Below are 20913 nucleotides of genomic sequence, written 5' to 3'. Positions count from 1 at the left end.
GAAGGAGCAACAACATGAAGGAAGGAAAAGAAAACACGTCCTTACCTTTGTTTGGGTTCATCAGCTGAAGGTATCCAGACCGGAGCGGCAGCGAAGGTACAGTTCCTAGGCGGCAGCGCGACACCACTCTGAGTCTGTTTACATACTAACACTGTATAACTTCCACTGAAAACTCACTCTAACTCGCACCTGTCGCGGTGCCGGCGGGTCCGGGCGGCACACCCACACCCGCACCAACACTTCCCGCCGCCCACTAACACACTCCACGGCCGCCCCTCGCCCACGTCTTTCTGGAAAATGAGAATGCAATACGTTAATTAACGAGAGAGAGAGAGAGAGAGAGAGAGAGAGAGAGAGAGAGAGAGAGAGAGAGAGAGAGAGAGAGAGAGAGAGAGAGAGAGAGAGAGAGAGAGAGAGAGAGAGAGAGAGAGAGAGAGAGAGTGTGTGTGTGTGTGTGCACTTCTGTTTGCGGCAACTCAAAAACGCCATTTCAGCCGCCGGTAATAAGTTACATTGGTGTGCAGGTGTCCCGCCAGCATGACGCGCCGCCACCAGGGGGCCATTGTACCCACAGGCTTTTTAATTTAATGGAGACAGTTAGGCGTATGAGAAAACGTGAATTAAAAAAAAATAAAAAATATTAGACACCGGCTCTTTCGCATGGGATGATGATGATGATGATGATGATGATGATGATGATATGAATTCCATCCTAATAAACCAAGCGCAATCACACCCCCTTTGCTATTTTCCTTGAGAGAGAGAGAGAGAGAGAGAGAGAGAGAGAGAGAGAGAGAGAGAGAGAGAGAGAGAGAGAGAGAGAGAGAGAGAGAGAGAGAGAGAGAGAGAGAGAGAGAGAGAGAGAATATTGGCTTTTACTGCACAGTGCTATCTGGTCAATACGTACAAACAAGCTGCCATAAGAACGTCATCTTATAATTACATATATACATAAAATTACTTAATTAAACCGTACTCTTACCGTACTCTTACATCTCTGAGGAAACAATATTTCAAGGAAAGGGAGAAATAGCCGTACAGTGTAGTACCTACGTATATATTCCTGGCATAGAAAAATTTTACACAAAAGCGAATACAAATAAAAATAAATGAAAAACACATCCCCATACTAGCAAAACCAATAACCGCACACGCTCCTGCATATGAGCACGACCCTAACACACACACACACACACACACACACACACACACACACACACACACACACACACACGGGAGAATCTGAAGGGCTGGCAGTGGACGCAGCTTCGCGGGGGGCCAGTGAGGACGGACGGGTTAATCATTAATATTCCGCATATATATTTCCAGAGCTGGACGACGCCTTCCCTTCCCCGCCCCGCCCCGCCCCGAACCCTCCCTCACTTTCCTTGTGACAAAACTGGCAATTCTGACCAAAATTCCAAAGGCTTTCGATTCCGATGGCATTTAAACAACAGGCGAACTACAGGGTTTGTTTTGTTTTATTTTCACACCACTTAACAACTTGCAATTAATATAAATGTATTTCTAACTCCCAGTAATTAATTTTAAAGCCAATTATTTCCGTTTCCCAGTGCACACCTTAGTCCCGCCACGCCCACCGGCGCTGTGTGGGGAGCGATAAGAGCAGGAGACGAAGCTTGGCTATCAGCTGGAACACTCGCCTCAGCTGGTGAAAAGTCTTCGAGGCAATTCACTTTGCAAGGCAAATGTTGTGTGTTTTACGAAATGGAATTTACTTGGGCTTTGGCTTTATTTCCTCCTCAGCTTCGTACAGCTAATTTTCTCGGACATTGCAGGGTTTACTTTCCCTCCGACACCAAGCTTGCTCCTTTCGATGTTGCAGACTGGTTTCTTGGAATTAATCTTCATTTTTTATAATGAAGAAAAGTCTATACACTTTTTTTCTATTCTTTTCACTGAGGCAATGATCTTCCACTTCCGGCAGCCGCTCTGTCAAGATTCGTGAGGACTAACGACGAAAGTGTCACCAAACAAACTGACCTCAGTCTAGCGGGTGTGCTGAAGCTGAGTCTGAAGGATGGCAAGTAGTGTGTAATTTACCGAGCCAGCCAGCCAGCGACCCAGCTATCCATCCATCCATCCAGCCAGCCAGCCAGCCAGCTATCCATCCATCCATCCATCCATCCATCCATCCATCCATCCAGCCAGCCAGCCAGCTATCCATTCATCCATCCATCCATCCAGCCAGCCAGCTATCCATTCATCCATCCAACCAGCCAGCCAGCCAGCTATCCATTCATCCATCCAACCAGCCAGCCAGCCAGCTATCCATTCATCCATCCAACCAGCCAGCCAGCCAGCTATCCATTCATCCATCCATCCATCCATCCATCCATCCATCCATCCATCCAGCCAGCCAGCCAGCTATCCATCCATCCATCCATCCATCCAGCCAGCCAGCCAGCTATCCATCCATCCATCCATCCATCCAGCCAGCCAGCCAGCTATCCATCCATCCATCCATCCAGCCTACCACACACTGCGGTCACGACTGCAGCTTCACAGATCTACGAATACTTCCGTCTCCATAAATTTGCACAATTTCCCAATTTTATCCATGAAGAATGGATACGTTATTACGACGCTGTAAGTGATGTAATAGTTACATAGAAACCGTTACAAGCAGCAGCAGCAACAGCCGCAGCCGTAGGTGATGGTGATGGTGATGATGATGATGATGGTGATGGTGATGATGATGATGTAGTAATGGTAGTTGTATCAGTTTCTGTATCAGTAGTAATGTCTACTCTTATATAAATTTGTACCAGTAAAATATATTATTTGACGCTATGGATAAACATATATAACCATGTAATCTTTCGAACCAAGATCATTCATTAAGTTTTTATGATGAGCCCAGCATACTTAAGATTTTTAAAATCACGTCCAAACTTGATGGAAGGAATACATCAAAGGAAACTAAAAAATACTTCTTTTCACGATTAGTGACAGAAAAGTTTTAACTAACTCTTTTTAATGATAAGAAGAGTAGAAACACTAATTAGAAGTCCACTTCGCGCCATCTTTTCGACTCCTAACGATGGTAGTGGTGTCTATGTAAGGACGTGACCCGCTAACCAAGAATCAGTCCCTCTCCACCCCTAAGGCGCCACACTCACACGGAGAAGGGAACAGACTTGCAGAATGGCCCTCACCTTAATGCAAAAGCTGACTCTGAATCCAATTTCAGAATGAGAAAAGATACTGTCGCTCGGGACGGTCAGTGTGCAATTCGGGAGCGTTGGAGTACACTGAAATCAATTTGGCGAACGTCGGCGAATAGGTGGAGGGGGTGAATGGGAGGACCGGAGTGGCCTGGGCGTTGACAGAGGCAAGGCCGACCCCACTTGATGCTGCGATGAGCCGGGGAGGGAAGTGGACTGAGCACGAGTGATGAGGTCAATAATTATATTTTTATATGTACGATTACCTGTACACTACAATTTGATGGTGTTGCTCACAGAGGGAACCAGTCAAGTCTAATACGGCCGGAATAGTCAGGCCATTGTATAAATATGAAGGACGTGCAATCTTTTTTGGTAGTCTCGCTGTGGTGGAAAGCGCAAGGAAGCCTTCCTGCGCTCACTTGGGTAGATTGGAATGGCGTGTGCACGGAGGAGGAAGGTACGTACGTACAAAAGGCTATAGGAAGTGCTGTTACTCAAGGACACCCCTTCACCATGAACGATTTTTTTTTAAAAGAGAAACTAGTGTTAACATTTTACTTGATTATTAAATACAGATTAAAATATATAATTTGTGCACGTTGGTAAAGCTCACATTAAGATTTATCTCCTGGACTCTACCGAAAATTGTTGACGAGGAATTTATCCTTTCGTTCAGATTCTGTGAAGAACAAAGTTAATCATATCACTAATGAATATTAACAAATATAATGTGATTATTCAGAAAAGTGCAAAATAACGTGATTGAAAATGAATATTATTGAAATATAAAAGGATTTCGCTCATTAGATAAAAAAAATTTTTTTTAAATGTGAAAGGCACACAACTCGTGCTTGATGACGTCATCAGGCGCCACGTTCAACTACTGACGCATGGCACTGAATCATTATATCTTTATTCTTGGAATGTTCTCATAACATTGTAATTATTATATTATCAATATTATGTAACCAATTATTATATAATAAATTCGTCAACAGACAGATGTCTGTTTGTTTGGCATCTCTCTGGGCTCTTTCGTGACAGACTGTAAGGCTGCGGTCAGGTATTTATAATCGCATTTCGAAAACGTTGATATACAATAAGTTTTAATTACAAAACACTACAATATGTTATATTTTATATCATGATAAAAGAGTTTAAAGCAAACACATGCAGAGTGAAATACAGCACTACAGCCATCAGTGAACGCCCTGCAACCGACAGTGCCCAGAGCTTGCCATTGAACCAAACTCTTTGACAAATGCAACAACACTTTTTACAACATAAGTGACACAACGCAGCAGCGTTTGACTCTTGCACGTGTTCGAACCGTTAATTCTTCTGCCATAACAACTTTTTTCACTGCACGGACTATCAAACTTAGTTCCTTTAGCAAGCCGGCGAGTGTAGTTCCTTTCCGGACATAAAGGGACAATCACATCATTACAACCAGTTAACTTACACATGATTTCACTCGCCATTAAAAAACACTAGAGCCAATTTTTTACAATTAATCTAGGACGGCGTCTTAGTATGGAGGAAAAACATTTTAAATAAAACTCTTGCACAAAACCAGGGATTTTCTTCGCTTTTTCGCCGTCTTTCCGGTAAGCGCTGGAATCGCAGCCCAGCAGAACACATAAATCTGCCTCGGCCTCGCCCTGTCCCTTGACTCCCAGCGCGGGACAGCTCCTGCCACAGCCTGTTACATTTCCACCAACTCGCCGTCTAACCCTTTAAAATTTTTCTCTCTTTCCTGATCTTCCATGGCTTAGTTGAAATGAAAGGGTTCAAACGCTCCAACAAAATAATTCATTACAAGGTATGAACCGCTGTGGACGCCTCTAGCCGCCTGGTGGCCGCGCTGAGGCAATCCCACTCTCCACACCAACACAACTCAGGATCTCTGTTCAAGTCAGGGCGCCTTAACACGGCATTTTTGTTGCCCTTGGCTGGTGTCCCTCCTACATAAAAAAATAAATAAATAAATAAATAAATAAATAAAGTAAATAAAAAACAACACTCAAAGAAGATATCTACTCTAAGACCAATATTTGTCGAGGTAAGAAACTCGAGGAAGATGGCAATGGCACTGAAGTTTCTCTTTACCGATTTTTTTACTGACGTCACTAATTACACAAATCAGTCTCTGCTCCCTACCATCAATGCTGACTACACAAGCTTGGGAACGCTGACTACAGAAGCTGCGTTCGAGTTTCAATGGTCATACTGAAGTATTATGGAGAAATACCACCATGACATTTGCTGTGAAACTTATCCCAACGTAACCCCGACCTTTGTTTCCTAATATTACACTCACCCCCATCACACACCTACACACACACACACACACACACACACGCCCACACCTCCACTATCCACCTTTCCGTCGCATCCTGAGTGCACGCCAGAAATACTCAGTTTCTCAGCCGAGATAAAGCTGCACAGTCCTTTGGCAGCCAGAAACTCTTTTCATCAAAATACTGCTGAAAACTGGCCCACGCTGCCGCCTGATCTGAGGCTTCCTGTAATTAGCCTCGTTAGCGCTCGACAAACACAGAAGTAAGAAAATCACATTCTCACTTTTTTTTTTTTTTAAATCTCACGTTACTGTCGGCCAGCACATGAGTAGACGATAAGTTTCCTTTTGGGAGGCTGACTTGTGAAGTGAAGGGCAGGGCGGTGGTAGACGGGAAGTAGCTGCATTGCTCTCGCTTTGAGATACTCCACAAACATCCTGTCGGAGCGAGCAGCAAGATATGCGTCATCCTATCAACTGTAAGAATAAGCCTACGTGACTGCAACTTTTCTTCTTTTGTGATGATGAAAAGTGGAAAGGAATAATAAAAAAGAATACACAACTTAGTAGCATATTGAAAACTGTGCAGCATTTCTCACGGTCTTTAATGAAACGATCCAGGTGTGTGGGTGTGCCGACATCCTGGACGCGTGCTGCGGAATACTCCAATAAGTTACAAATGCAGTTTTTAAAGGAATAATGGTCATCCGGTGAAGATAAATCATACTCAGGTGAGGAAGACAGTGCACGCCTGCTTCCAACGCACCACTGGTCAGCTACACAAAGCTCCATGCTGCCCTCCACCTTACCCACTGGATCCTAAAGGTATGTCGCGTCTATATGCACTACTGCTATAACTCAGAGCAAATTTTTATCATTTAACTAGATCCCACAACAACCGCATCCGAGGAAATAAAGAAACCGAGCGTACATGCACTGGCTAATGAGAATGATCAAGGGAGAAATAATACTTAGAATATATCGTATCCATGGGCTCCCTTACTACTTCTGAATCCCATCTGTCTTTTGTCAAAATCCGTATCGAGTGGGTGAAGCGCAATACCCTCTAGAGAATTTTGTAAATAGGACACCATCTTTAATCCTTCCGGTCCCCCAACAGTTCAGATGAGTAATGGAAAGTTACTGTACTACGAAATATTTGATCATTATCCCCGACATCTTTTTCTTCCTCGTCAGCAAGCACTGAGAGACGGAGAGAGGGAGGAGAAAGTGTAAGTACATGAAGCAGAATTCCTGATCAAGAGCATTCGATGATCCTGTTCTGGTTTCATCAATGCATTTGTGTGTGTGTGTGTGTGTGTGTGTGTGTGTGTGTGTGTGTGTGTGTGTGTGTGTGTGTGTGTGTGTGTGTGTGTGTGTGTGTGTGTGTGTGTGTGTGTGTGTTTGGCAGTGTTTCTCTCAGGTGAGGAGCGCAAGAGGTTCTGGCGATACAGTGCACTTGAGGACGTGAGCTGCAGGGACCTCAGGCTAACAATACCGCATTATACACAAGCATTTGTGTCACGAAAACACCGTTACATTCACAACTAATGGTTCCCTTCCCTAACCGCAGCCTGACGCTCGGTCTGGGGCGGAGGTCATTTGAAGGTCACACTTCTCTTTAGGACAAGAGTCGCATTAGAGGATCTTGCATTTCTTGGGGATTTTTAAAACCTAATATCCTTCCCGGCCCGCACCGCAGGACTCACCCTCTGCCTCTTACACATTAGGCCTGATTTAAATTCGCTCATGAAAACAGTGTTGGTAATAAAAATACGCACTTTAATTTATATCTTTTTGCTTTGCTTACCTACAGTGACTTAGTTCTTTTTTTTTTGCACGTACTGCAAAAAGAATGCCGACGTGCCCACGCAGCAGGATACACGTGTTGAGTCGTTGACGCTTCTTGTCTCCGCTCACGGCGCTCCCTTTTCCGTTGCAGGGTACAAACTAAAGGTGAAACCCACTGCTTAGAAAGACGACAGGTGGCACGCCCGTACGGAACTACAGTTTTATGAAGTGCACACGCAAACACAAACCCATGAAGCAAAAAAACAATCACCACGGATCCACGCACACCCTCACTTCACTGACTCAGGTTAGTTAAACTTTTTATCTTCCAAGCAACTTGAGGTCGACTTTTACAACAGAACATTCCGCGCACAGGACGCACAGATTTGAGAAGAACACTAAGAGATGTATTGATGGTGGAGTGCAGGAAACGATCACCTTTATTCTATGGTTTCGTGATAAACTTGTGAAATGAATGCCAGTGAACATCACCCAAACATCGAAATTAAAAGTACATCTACTCAGTATAGACAGACAGACAGACAGACAGACAGGAGGAATATGAACGCTTCCTTTTCCTTGACTTCACCAAATACGTTCGTATACAAACAAAACATTCAGTACTACAATTCTTCGATATTTTCACATTAACAACCGCTGTGTCTGTGTGTGTGTGTGTGTGTGTGTGTGTGTGTGTGTGTGTGTGTGTGTGTGTGTGTGTGTGTGTGTGTGTGTGTGACAGGGCTGTGTGGCTTCATGCATGACACTCAGGGCACACCAAGGTTACAGCCACTGAATGCACCTCTTGTGTCTCCGCTGCTTTTGCAGCCAACATTTAACTGGGCAGAAAAAAAAAATCTCACCATCTTATATCATTTATATTTCTGCGAATGACGCGTTATCTAAAAAAAATCCCGCGAATCTTACCAACATATTAATTTTTGTGGTAATGCTAATATTATAATAATGGCAAAAAAACAAGCAGCAGCAGCAGCAGCAGCAATGCTATCCACACCACACACAACAGGATATCATTAAGTAGGCAAACAACACACTGAGGGTCCTGCACGCTGAGCTAGCTGTGTCAAGGCTTCTTTAATGGCGCGCCGTGCTTCATGCCATTACTTCAAAGTTCATCAAAAGTATTACCACTTTTACCGAGTGCAATGAATTCTAATGCGGGCCTTTCCTTGCTTCAGACGAGCGAGGCGCGATATTATCAGCCACGTGTTCGCGTGGACGAGAGTTCGCCTCCCGTTTCTAAACGAATGATTCAATAACTCTTACAATTGTTGCCTATTAGCCTTCGGTAACGTGACGTCCCCTCCTGCCCCTAGCCGACACATTAGGCATGGAGAGCTGTCACTCTCGTAGCACTGCCTCGCCTCCTCACAAGCCCGCCAGGTACCGGGGCATCACAGGAGCCGCCGATGCAGGTAGCGCCACGGAATGCTGTCTGCACGCGCTGCACACTCAGCGCAAATTAACCTAATTAATTAAGCACGCATGCAAAGATTTATAAAGTTCGTTGCATCTAATTAATGTCTTATTATGAGAATACTTTTTTTTTCCGAGGGGTGGGGTAGGATGGTCATGTCAAAATTAATGCGGAATACACGTATATATTATTTTGCTCTCAAATTAATATATGCTTTCAGCGGCTCTTCAAACCAACAAATTAACTTATGCTTCATAATTAAGGAGTATTTCTATCCCTTGCCAAACACTCAAGAACAGGGTGGCACCACATGGAAATGAGCTGGCCGGAAGGGGGATGAATCTCTCTCTCTCTCTCTCTCTCTCTCTCTCTCTCTCTCTCTCTCTCTCTCTCTCTCTCTCTCTCTCTCTCTCTCTCTCCACAGGCAGTGTAATCCCTCAGCAGGGCGCTAAGGTGAAGGTAGGGAAGATAATGACTGAACAAACAGACCCCCTGACATTCCAGACCGCTGTGGTCGGTGGCCGGGCTGGAGCACTAATTCCACCCTTGAGGCACACCGCATGAATGAAGGCAGTCGATAATACCGAGCGTGACACATTCCTTGGGAGACAAACACAAGCTTTCTGACCTTACGGGACTAAGTAATTAAAGGAATATCGACAAATTAAGCGCATCTGTTTTTCTATTCAGGTAGTCACATCTATATGCAATGATTAAACCAATGTGTTTTTATGCATTCATTTAATAATAAAAAGCTCAAAGTAACAAATATTTTCCACACACGCTAAATGCCTGAATAACATAGTTTTCGAAAGTAATTCACTTAAAAGGGAAATGTTCCCTACAAAACATGAGAACAATTCACTTAAAAAGTTATCCTTGCCTTATATAACATAGAAATTTGAGCTTATCTCCTGTAAAGTATCATGTGATAAATATGCAAAGTATAAGATGTACTTAACAAATGAGAGAGAGAGAGAGAGAGAGAGAGAGAGAGAGAGAGAGAGAGAGAGAGAGAGAGAGAGAGAGAGAGAGAGAGAGAGAGAGAGAGAGAGAGAGAGAGAGAGAGAGAGAGAGAGAGAGAGAGAGAGAGTGGCAGCGTAGGCGAAAACACGTTACAATGTTCGCCCCACGATTACCCAATGACTTCGTTCCGGGTCGATGCACGCGAGCCAAGGTCCCCCAGATCCTGCAGGGCCGTGTGTTGTTCTTAGCGTCAGTGAAGCAATCACAGCTTAAACTGCCAACACACACAATAGTTACCAGCCAACGCTATCAACTCCCCATCCGATCATCTTGAGCCTGCATGTGATGAATGATCGTGAAAGCGGACACAGGCGAAGTAAGATTAGTAAGCGATTAGTCAGGTTTTAATAATACTTGTAACGTGGAGCCTTGCGTCCTCTGCTCCTGTACTTTGACTACCTGACCACCATCTCACACTGTAAGAACAATAAACTCATGTGACTAAAGTGAATAAAGCGAGAATACAGTCTGATATACAAAGAATACACCGCGTGAGGATTCCTTCAAGCTACTTCCATCTTGTTTTGAGGTGAGGATGGGACGGAACAGGTGTGGCCAGGACGCGGGAGTGTTACTAAGCTAGGGTGTGAACCACGTGGTGTGACAAAGGAATGGGTGTGCCTGGGTGCACTGCCTGGACACAATGAGTAAGCGTGGTGGTGATGGTAGTGGTGATGATATGATGATGAGCTCCATACACCCCCAGGACAAGCTGCTGAGGCCAATTAAAGAGCATGAGTTACAGCCTACTTTCACGCCCGTCCTCATTCAAAACGCAAGACGACTTACATGCATTTAATATATGTAATAAAAAAAATTGCAAAGCCTGGCCGGAATGAGTAAGAGAAACTGCAGATTTATGGTGTGAAAGTCATTCCAAGTCATGAAAGCGAAGGCATTAACGCATAAATAACTGAAGACTTCAAAGAAATGAGTCAGAATGTTAGTGAGAGGAATAAAAAAAATCTTAATGAAGTATATATAGACCGAAGAGTGGTTCAGTTAGTGGCAAAGCAAGGGAATATCGTAGTAGTCGTTACAAGACAGCGCGGCCACTGCAGGCAGCTACACTGATTAGAGACCAGCGTGGAAAACTTATAAATTTTGTGTTTAATAGAGAAGAATTAAAGAGTAAAAAAAAAAAACTAAGGAATCTGAATATTAATGGTGCGCCTTACAGAGAAGAATGAAAAAAAAAAAATAATAATCATTACAGGGTAGAAATAAGGGATAAAAAATTAAGGAGAATTTGAATATCAAGTCTTGCAGGGAATTAAAAGAAAAAATATATCACTCATTAAAGGAAAAGAATTAAAAGGAAAAATGAGGGAAACTGAATCTTAATTGTGTATCTAAAGGAGAATTCAATGGGGAAAAAAAAAAAGATCCTTGAGAAGAAATAAAGAACCAAAAAAGGAAACAAAGAGGAATCTGCATATTAATTGTGCAGTTCCTTACGAATAAGAATAAAAAAGACACCAAAGCCCAGCATACTTGCACCTAAGATATGCAAGGAGCACGCAACACACAAAGCAATACTACCGTAAAAATTCGAGAAGCAGACGACACAAAGCAACCTCGCAGACCTTCAAACACAAGAATGCCTTAAGTACGCATTTCAAGGCGCTGGCAAACTCGCGGAATCAGTCAAATACCGGACATTTCCCCCGCACTCTTCTGCCCATGTAGTTCCCAAGCTCCTAGTGACGGACAGCACTACTGAGCACCACTTGACCCTACTCACGACGCATTCCATTAAATACCACTCCCACTTTGGTCCAACTCCGTTCCCCTCTCCCTCCCCCACCGATTCCCAAGGCGGCCAAGCACGTGGCTAGATGCGGCTGTACTGACAGATGAATGCACCCGCCCAGGCGTATTACTTGAATCCTCTTCCTCGCCACCTGCTCCTCTGCCACACCCACACACGGCTGGGACCTTGGCTCGGGTAGATCCTGCATGGTAATATCAAAAATACGCGTCACGGTTCGGGTACAGCAGCGTTCGTCTCCGTACATACACTACACAATGCTCCTTCTTCGTACCAAATTAAAAGTTTAGGGATGCTTTTCTTTTCAGTGTTATTAGGTTAATTTCCCAGTTTCCTTAACGGATCTTTATATATGATGTACTTCTCATCCTTTCCCAGTCACTACCACTCAAAGAATACCTACCCATGTGAAGCTCTCACACATCCCTTGTGTTACCAGTCTATCCACGCCACGCCCGGCAGACCAGCCAGACCACTGCACTATGAACCATAAGATAACACCGGTCCGTTGTCCCTCCATGCAGCCACCCCAGTCACCCAACCACACCACACAGGACCTGACCGTATGATACCCTACCCACCCGCCCACCCAACCCAACGGAGCGCCTAGAAACCGTTCCCTCGTTCCCTCCCTACCTCACTCTCTTTCTCTTTTCTCCCTCCCTCCTGGCTGCAGCTGTCGGCGGCACGAACTCTCCCCACTATTACCTCTCACTTACTCCTCACTTAGGCGGGCGAGGTTGTTAAGTAGCTAAACAGACTTACTTCACACTTATTCCCAGTAGCAGTTTTGTATCCGTACTAAACTCTTGAGCTAATCTACCTAATCTCACCTTGAATCGAAGCAGCGCTGCCATCAAAAAAAAAAAAAAAAAAAAAAAAAAAAAACGACCACGTAAGAGCACAGGGTTTCGTGTGTGTGTGTGTGTGTGTGTGTGTGTGTGATCTACAAAAGACACCCACAGCTGACCTGTTCCGCGCCCCCTCCATGCATCTGAATCCCGACCAGTGGGTGCAACAACACGCACGAGTAACCCAGCGCGTGAGTGTCAGCTGTGCGGGGGAAGGGAGGGGGAGTGAAGGGCAGCTATACACACCATGTCAACGCCAAACTGAATCGAGCCCGTCCTTCTCCCTCATGCCACCACGCCCACTGTTAATAAGACACCCTCGCTCGGGATGGCCTGACACGAGACACGGACTCGTGGTTAAATTTGTCCTTTCAGTCACAATGCACGTGGAAATAAAAACAAAATGTAATAATAACAAATGCATACACCATAAACTATTCTGGAGTGTTATGGCGGTGGGGACTACAAAGTGCTGCTCTCAGTGAGTTGGGAGGAGCGTTCCGAGGCAGTAAGTGATGCTTCAGCTCGTTCGGGGTAAGGAGTGCCGTTTCAAAGACAGTTTAAAGGCAATGAGTTTACCGTTTCGAGTCTTTCCGAGTAATGAGTCCTCTTGCAAATCAGTTTCAGGATACGAAGAGCTGTTTCAAGTCGGTTTAAAGGCAGTGGATGTTTCTGCATGTCTACCTGGTGCTACTTCACAGGTTAAGGGACACTTGAGTGGGGCTTCTACTCTCGTTACCAAGTTGTGAGTGCTGCTTCACATTTGTTCTGGGGGAGTGGGTGCTCTTTTTACATCTACTTTATTTAAATTTCGAAACAGTACTAGGAGACGAAGTAAGTAACTGTCTTTACGAAACACCATACCTTCATAGCCCCAATATCCTTTTCCCGTTGACTCTGCTTTTCACTCCATTACAAAAGTCCTAACAAGACAGGAGGGCATTTCTCCGAGTCGTTAAGAAAAGTTGCCAATGGTCCAACAGCTATAACTGTAGCGAGTGGTGGCTGGCATAGGGCGACTTTTAACATGGTGACGGAATCTTGGCCATAAGGAGATAATTCAGCTCCGCGACTTATATGGAGCGCCTGCACGAATGTCAACGAAGGGGCGTGGTGGTTTGGTGGGTGCGTGGCAGGAAGCGAGCGAAAGTCGTCCGTCCAGTGGCAGCAGAGTGGTGTGCACCTTGTTCACTTTCACGATTTAAACTACTATCGTGGGCTAACGAATCCACATCCCTTCCTTATGTTTGCTGAGCACCACAACACAAAATTCAAATGCACCGTAAGGGACAGAATCATTAAATAAATTTGTAGGTAAATGACTGCATCGCTGGTCTTTCATAATATACTAACATGTAAATCAAAATACCGTAAAGTTACAGACAAATATATGTACATACACACACAAATATACTCATGACATATATAGTAAAAGTCGGCAATGCATTCACTGAACTATTTATTCGTTAATATACAACTGTAACATGTAACTATCTCCTTCCATAGGATTTAATTGTCATTAATATTACCGTCATAAATATTCTTAAAGATGTAAAAACACGCTGTAATCGTGAAGGTAATATAAAACATGGCAGAAACATTAGAAAACGAGCCGTGGACAACGAGCATGTAATTGGTCAGTTTAACCTCCGCCTATGCCCACAGAGTCTCTTCCACCCAGCCACCCCATCTGTGGCACCACATGGATCCACCTGTAGCGCTGCCTGGAGCCACTGTTCACTCCCTCCAAAGATAAGATAACGCCAGTCTATTTAAATTTCAATTAACCTTACTTTAAACTGTCAGCTTCTTCGTGACGAGTAGTGATATTTAAAGATGACTGTGACCAGTGATGCATCTCCCAGCGCATTTCCCAATCATTATAAAACCCGTGATTATTCCTGTGGGGAAAATATCGGTAAAACAGCAGCATAAAGCCTCGTTTGATTAGACACTAAATTTCATACTATATTCATTAAGGCACACTGTTGCAAATGAGATTATATAGGAATGAACATAAAAAAGCTACTAAATTTAAATATTCGACCCGACAAATATCTGCAAGTAATCTAAAAAAAAAAAAAATTGAATTTCTTATCCAATAAGGTTTGGTGCTATAAATATGTGAATATATAGAAATAACACGAAAAGCTATTAACGAAGGAGTCACGTCAATGCTCACAACCCGACGAACACTCCACGGTAGAGAGAGAGAGAGAGAGAGAGAGAGAGAGAGAGAGAGAGAGAGAGAGAGAGAGAGAGAGAGAGAGAGAGAGAGAGAGAGAGAAACATCTCCCTAGTGCCTTTGTGCCGACAGCGGGTAAAAAAAAAAAAAAAAAAAAAAACGACACCTAATACACCATTCCCTTTTCTTTTTCTCTATTTTTTTTCATGGACCTTCTACAAACACGTAACAATCACACTGAGACTGTTTTACGAGACTAATTCCAACAGGTCGATGCTGTTCACTGCGGTCACTGTCATTAGCATCACCGGCCCCTGAAGGATGATAGGCAGGGGTAGCAGGGGAGTCAGGGGACCACCACCACCACCACCACCACCAGGGGACCAGATAATGAAGGGAGCTGGAGGGGAAGGTACAGGTGGGGAAAAGCAAGGGAACACCAGGCCAGAAGGGCAGAAATAAACAGTAGTGGAAGGAGGGCAGAGCGGGAAGGGAGAGAAGGGGGAAGCTGGAAAATAGATGTCAAGAGGAGTCAAGGTATACGGTGCGTTGGTGGAAGCTTGAGAGAGAGAGAGAGAGAGAGAGAGAGAGAGAGAGAGAGAGAGAGAGAGAGAGAGAGAGAGAGAGAGAGAGAGAGAGAGAGAGAGAGAAACACTGAGAAACCCAATTATATAAGCTATATACAGTAACCACCACACACCGTCACCCCATCACCTGCACCCAGCGATTTCCTTCTCAGTAAGGCAGACAGCGTGCCGGTTCGCCCAGCCCTTCTTCATCTTATTCTTCGTCATGGATTAGTGAATATAGCTATTTAGGACAAGCCATGTGGTCTATACATAATGAAGGCAAGGCAACTACTCGTATATACTTCACTCATCAACACTATTATTGCTTCAACTAATGGTCACTAATAACACGAGCACAGGTGAGGTATTTCTATTAATATGTATATTCTTAGGTCAAACTTTTTATCCCGTTAGCAACACTGTACGAAATGCATTATTTATCCCCTTATCCCATATGCAAATCAGCTGTCTCCCTGCCTGCTGGCTCTAACACGCAAATTGTTTTCTTTTTCCTATTTTTTTCTCCCTTCTTATCATGAGCATCCCAGAGCAGAGCATACATTGTATTTCTTTACCAAGTCTGCAACCAACACGACCACAGTGAAATAATATTTGTTATTATGGTAATTCTCGTTCCCGTTGTGCGCACACACACACAGAGAGAGCAGCTCACGCACGCGCGTGCGCGCGCACGCAAGCACGCACACACGCGCGCGCGCACACACACACACACACACACACACACACACACACACACACACACACACACTCCAGAATACCAAAGTTCAATGTACCTACAAGTAATACTGTGACACTTCTATGTTTGTTTGTTTACGTTTGTTTGTTTACGTTCAGTAAACTCTCGATGCGGCTTTGAATTCAGGTCATTTGTATTTGCGATGTTTTGCCGGTTTTCACTGAGCACAGCAATGGAACCATCAATTCTGTGCTCCCCACCACGATACCCTGAGGTCTTATGAATCCCAGATTCCCTACATATACACTTTACACTGATTACTAATATTACGATTGTCATTATCATTATTATCATTGTTATAATCATTATAATTATCATCATCACCATTGTCGTTGTTATCATCATCATTCTTCTCATCAAAAGTTTCTTCGATACACAAAACCAACAATGCACATCGCGCTGTACTTGTTGAATAACAAAATTATATGTACGTAGAGCTCAAGTCCCTTACCCTGAGCAAGAAGGAAGAAGACATGAGGGGCTTTTACATGCTGTTATCATTAGGTGGTCTTGACTGACTGGCTATTGGTGTTACTAAGCAGCATCATAAATCACTTTTTGTATCAGTCTTGTTGGCAATGAGCACAGCACCAAATGTGACTGAATGCTTTACGCCTGCAAAATCAAGTGCACATTGCCAGCCACACACACTTCCTACTATATGATGAAAACTTTAAATTAATAATGGGATGAAAATGCGTTAATCTACCCACAATGTATATTTACATGACAAACCAACGATAGTGTGGATGATGCCCAGCGTGATATCAACACTAATGAGATGAAAATGTAGCGGGTGCCAACGTCACTCGTCAAAACATGACCATGCATTATTGTAACAAATGGGTCCTCTATTACGAAAACTGAATATTTGCTGCAACAAATCTTGAGAGACTCATCTTTACTTACTAGACCAAGACACGACCACGCCCCCGAGGTGTGGATAGAAGGCTACAATGAAGTCCCCTGATGGAGAGTGAGGGGTAGGGAGCGCAGTCAGGAAGGAAGTGTATGCTTATGAATAGGCTTTGAATACCACACGATACCACCTTCAGGATGGCTGGCGTGACACATCACTGAATGCCTTCTTCAAACAGGTCAACAAATATGACAGTTTGTAGAATATCAAAATTAATTAGAACATCATATTGAGTCATTAAGCGAAGTTTAATATATATATATATATATATATATATATATATATATATATATATATATATATATATATATATATATATATATATATATATATATATATATAGTGTTAATTACCAGTCACTGATATGTCGCACTTATTTATGATTTGCTTACAATTTCTGATTGTCCAGCGGCCCTCGGGAACACCCTCGCGACTCTCGTCTGGGTCGCGAATGGGTTACGGAGCCAATGATATATATATATATATATATATATATATATATATATATATATATATATATATATATATATATATATATATATATATATATATATATATATGTGTGTGTGTGTGTGTGTGTGTGTGAGGGGACGGGGACAAAGCAAATGCGTGATTTTCAGACAGGCGTCCAGAGTGGTAATTAACTTGTGAGCACCAGGCTTGTCTGGGGTGCGCCGGCCACTTCGCCTTGGGGTCATTTTGACACGTCAGATTCCAACTGGGGAAATTTTACACTAGTTGCATCTTCTTTATGAATATGATGAGCACAATAAACGGTACACTTATGGCGCTGCCTAATATCACGGGAGTGTGTAAGGTAGCGGTGGTGTGTGCCTGACTGTGGTGAAGGAGACGTGACGGGAGTTTGTATCAACCACTTGATGGTAAACAAACAGAAACGGCAAGCGTGGGATGAACACAAGTTCCTTGTTTCGTTAATATTAACGTCTAAGATATATTTCTTAACGCACTTACCTGGCAGACGTTTCTATGTCAAGTAAATTGTCTTCGGATCACACAATACACCTCGTTACTCCTTATTTGCACAATAAAATCACCATGAGCAATACGGGCGAGAGCACGCACTCCTCCCTCATTCCACTCCACACGAACACTGACGAGTCGTGAGTCCGTGGTGATCGCCGTCAGGATTGCCTTGGTTGCCGATACGCACCATCTCGTGCGGCAGTTGCCAGTATGCAGGGTCGCTTACCACTACTGAATTCAGTGTTCCTTTTCGGGTACTATGAATTGTTCCTTAAGTCTTATCAACAAATTTGAAGATATTACCGTTGTATCTCGACTCGCAATGGTGTCAATATGTCAATGTCAGAATACTAATTAGTTACTGAGTAAAGCAGCCACAGACAACGATCGATCTCTCACGTTCCTTCTATTTGCAAATCAGAGCACAATTGTCAGTCATTCACTCTAATGCACGACATACCAGGTAAGTATTTCTTGTGCTTCACGTGGCGCGAACACTGAGCCCCACATCCCTCCACTGCTTGCTCCGTCTCGGCGATAATTTCAGCTTTTTACAAGAACACATGATTTTTTAAATAGTTTATTAAACATCCAACTATCATATTTTCGTCCAGGCAATGCTACGCCAAACAATATGGACCGTAGACCAACAGGTACTGGTGTGAGAAATACACTAAGCGGCAACTCAGCAAGACGAGAGCCTCTCCACCTGGCTGACGTGATAACCATCATTCGTCTGCCGCGGGATTAAATAGTCGAAATTTATAGCATACTCTTCCTATTAGCGCCTACTGCTTCCACGCGGGAGAGTCACCTTAGACTTGCAGCCTCGGAAACAAGACTCGCCTTGCCCTCTGCAATGTCAACAATGCTGACCTGTCCTGCTCGTTACTGCACACTCACGTCCACACCTCTAAGAGTACTCTAACTTTCTAAAAAATACCGTCAATGTTTGATGAATCTATGTATCTCTCACAACAATATGAAATGTTGCGACTACCGAACACTATGGGGGTCATAAAAAATGTCCGGCTCATTAATGTGTGAACCATTTCTATATCAACAATCTTTTGCATTCGTCCCTCATTAGTTCAGCGTTAGAAATGGTGCGGTGTGTCGAGACTTGCTTCCGTCCCTCCCTCTCCATCCCATGTTTCGCCCTTCCTTCTTTTCTTCTCGGAAAAAAATAAAAGTTTGCGACTATCATGAGTCCATCTTATCTCTTCCCTTCACCATCTCTGGCTCTTCCCTCCTCCCCCACTACCTCAGGATCAGTCCCGAGGCCAGGCCCCTCAGGGTGGTGCGTGAGAGTGGGAGATTACCGTGCGTCGCTCCTCTAAAACCGCACGTCCCATCACCGCCGCCAAAATTTGGTTGCATCAGAGATCGTCAGTTTATGAGGAAATGTTATGACCTTGAGCGGCATTCGTTGTAGAGATATTGGGGTGGGAAACGAAATGTATGGAAGAGTAAGATGAGAGGTAGATGAGGCCCGAGGGTTAAGATGATGGTAGCGTGAAGGGAGGAAGAGGGAGAGTGGTATGGGTGATGGCGGGGAGAGGAAATGCAAGGACGTGAAGCAAGAGGCGTGGCGCGCTGCTCTCATAGGGTAAAGGTGAGATGCTGCAATGAAAAGAGAAATAAGAAAGATAGCTGATCAGCATCAGCAGGGATGGTAAAAGAAGCAATGCATACAAAAAAAGAAGTGAAGAAAAAGTTTTTGCAATAAAAGAAAAAGACGTCTTAGTATCCTTTAGTAGTGTAAGCGTAGCTTGTAAGGTTGAATGGGTTTATAGGTCAAGATCACGTACCCATCAAACACTCTCTCTCTCTCTCTCTCTCTCTCTCTCTCTCTCTCTCTCTCTCTCTCTCTCTCTCTCTCTCTCTCTCTCTCTCTCTCTCTGCAATTTCTTTGAAGTGTAAAATCTTGTCAGTTCATATTCCGCTCGGAGGGTAAAAAAAAAAAAAACATCACAAATCAGTATTTATTCCTTCGCTAAAAGGATGCAGTTTTTTTCTTTTTTTTCTGGAAATGTCCCATAACAATGCGGTCAGAATCATATATATTTTTACTTGACAGCCTCAAAAGTTCACCCGTTCGACGTGTTCTCGCCACTGCTGGTGGGTGTGTGCTGCTTCACAAGAAAACATATTAGATAAATGTGTGCAAGAGCTCAAGCACACGCTATAAACTGAACGGTTGTTTAAACATCGGGATCATTACGCGGCAGGGTTATCGAAGCCCTAATTTCAGTCTAATAGCTGGACCTCGGCCTGAAGGGCGCCCCAACAGCAGGCCAGGGAGGCGGGGGTAAAGACCAGTTTATGAGCTCATTGTATCGCACGTGTACCGTTTTTTCCTTCCCGGATGCTGGCGGCTGTGTATATGTATTCAAAACCCTGAGTATCCTGAGAGAATAAGCACGTCTGTTAAAGAACCTAATGGCGCTTAATAAAGCAACGTGGACGATACATTTTTAGTAAATATGCAGTAAAAGGTACGTATTCTCGAGCGACAGATTGGCAGAGACGAGGCAGAAAATACAAACAAATAGAAAAAAAAATACGATAAGACAGATAAATATGCACTATATAGGTAGATAAATATACATAAATATTTACTCCCTCGCTAAAGAGATGCAATTTCTTTCCGGATACGTGATATGCCAATGAGTCCATAATCATTATATTTACATGATAAACTAGAACATAGCCTAACACAATAAGGGAGGCTGCGCGAAGCCGTCAGGCTTACAGATGGCTGCCCCTGTATGAAACACACCTACCTGTTTTCACCTACCATCCACGTCTAAAATTTTGTTTAATCTTTTAAGTCTTCCTAATAACTCGGCACTAACAACCCGATTATTGAGTATACTCCATTTATCTACCACTCTATTTGAAAATTAATTTCTTACTATCTCTTTTATGAATCTAACTTTACCAAGCTTCAACCCATTATTTCTTGTTCTATCCGGGTAAATGATTATGAGAATTTTCCTTGTCATCCTCATATTTCCTCTATATCACTTAAAGACCTCTATCAGATCACCTGTTAACCTAAGTGTCTCTAAGGAATGCAACATTTAAGTTTCAATATCTTTTCGCAAAGAATACCTCTCATCCTTT

The 20913-nt window shown here is 43.5% G+C and overlaps 1 long non-coding RNA gene across 2 annotated transcripts in view; it reads right to left on the bottom strand.

The window, feature by feature from the left end:
* LOC135108366 (uncharacterized) overlaps window positions 1-17929 on the bottom strand; it is an 85711-nt gene extending 67782 nt beyond the window's left edge. For both annotated transcript variants that reach the window (XR_010272223.1, XR_010272222.1), the window contains exons 1-2: window positions 17773-17929; window positions 46-290 (exon numbers count right to left, since the gene is read on the bottom strand). This is a non-coding gene — a long non-coding RNA (uncharacterized LOC135108366). The remainder of the gene's footprint in view (window positions 1-45; window positions 291-17772) is intronic.
* Between the last annotated feature and the right edge of the window lie 2984 nt (window positions 17930-20913).

This window comes from Scylla paramamosain, chromosome 2 (genome assembly GCF_035594125.1).
Source record: "Scylla paramamosain isolate STU-SP2022 chromosome 2, ASM3559412v1, whole genome shotgun sequence".
Lineage (NCBI taxonomy): Eukaryota > Metazoa > Arthropoda > Malacostraca > Decapoda > Portunidae > Scylla > Scylla paramamosain.
This window is presented reverse-complemented; position numbering and strand designations above follow the sequence as displayed.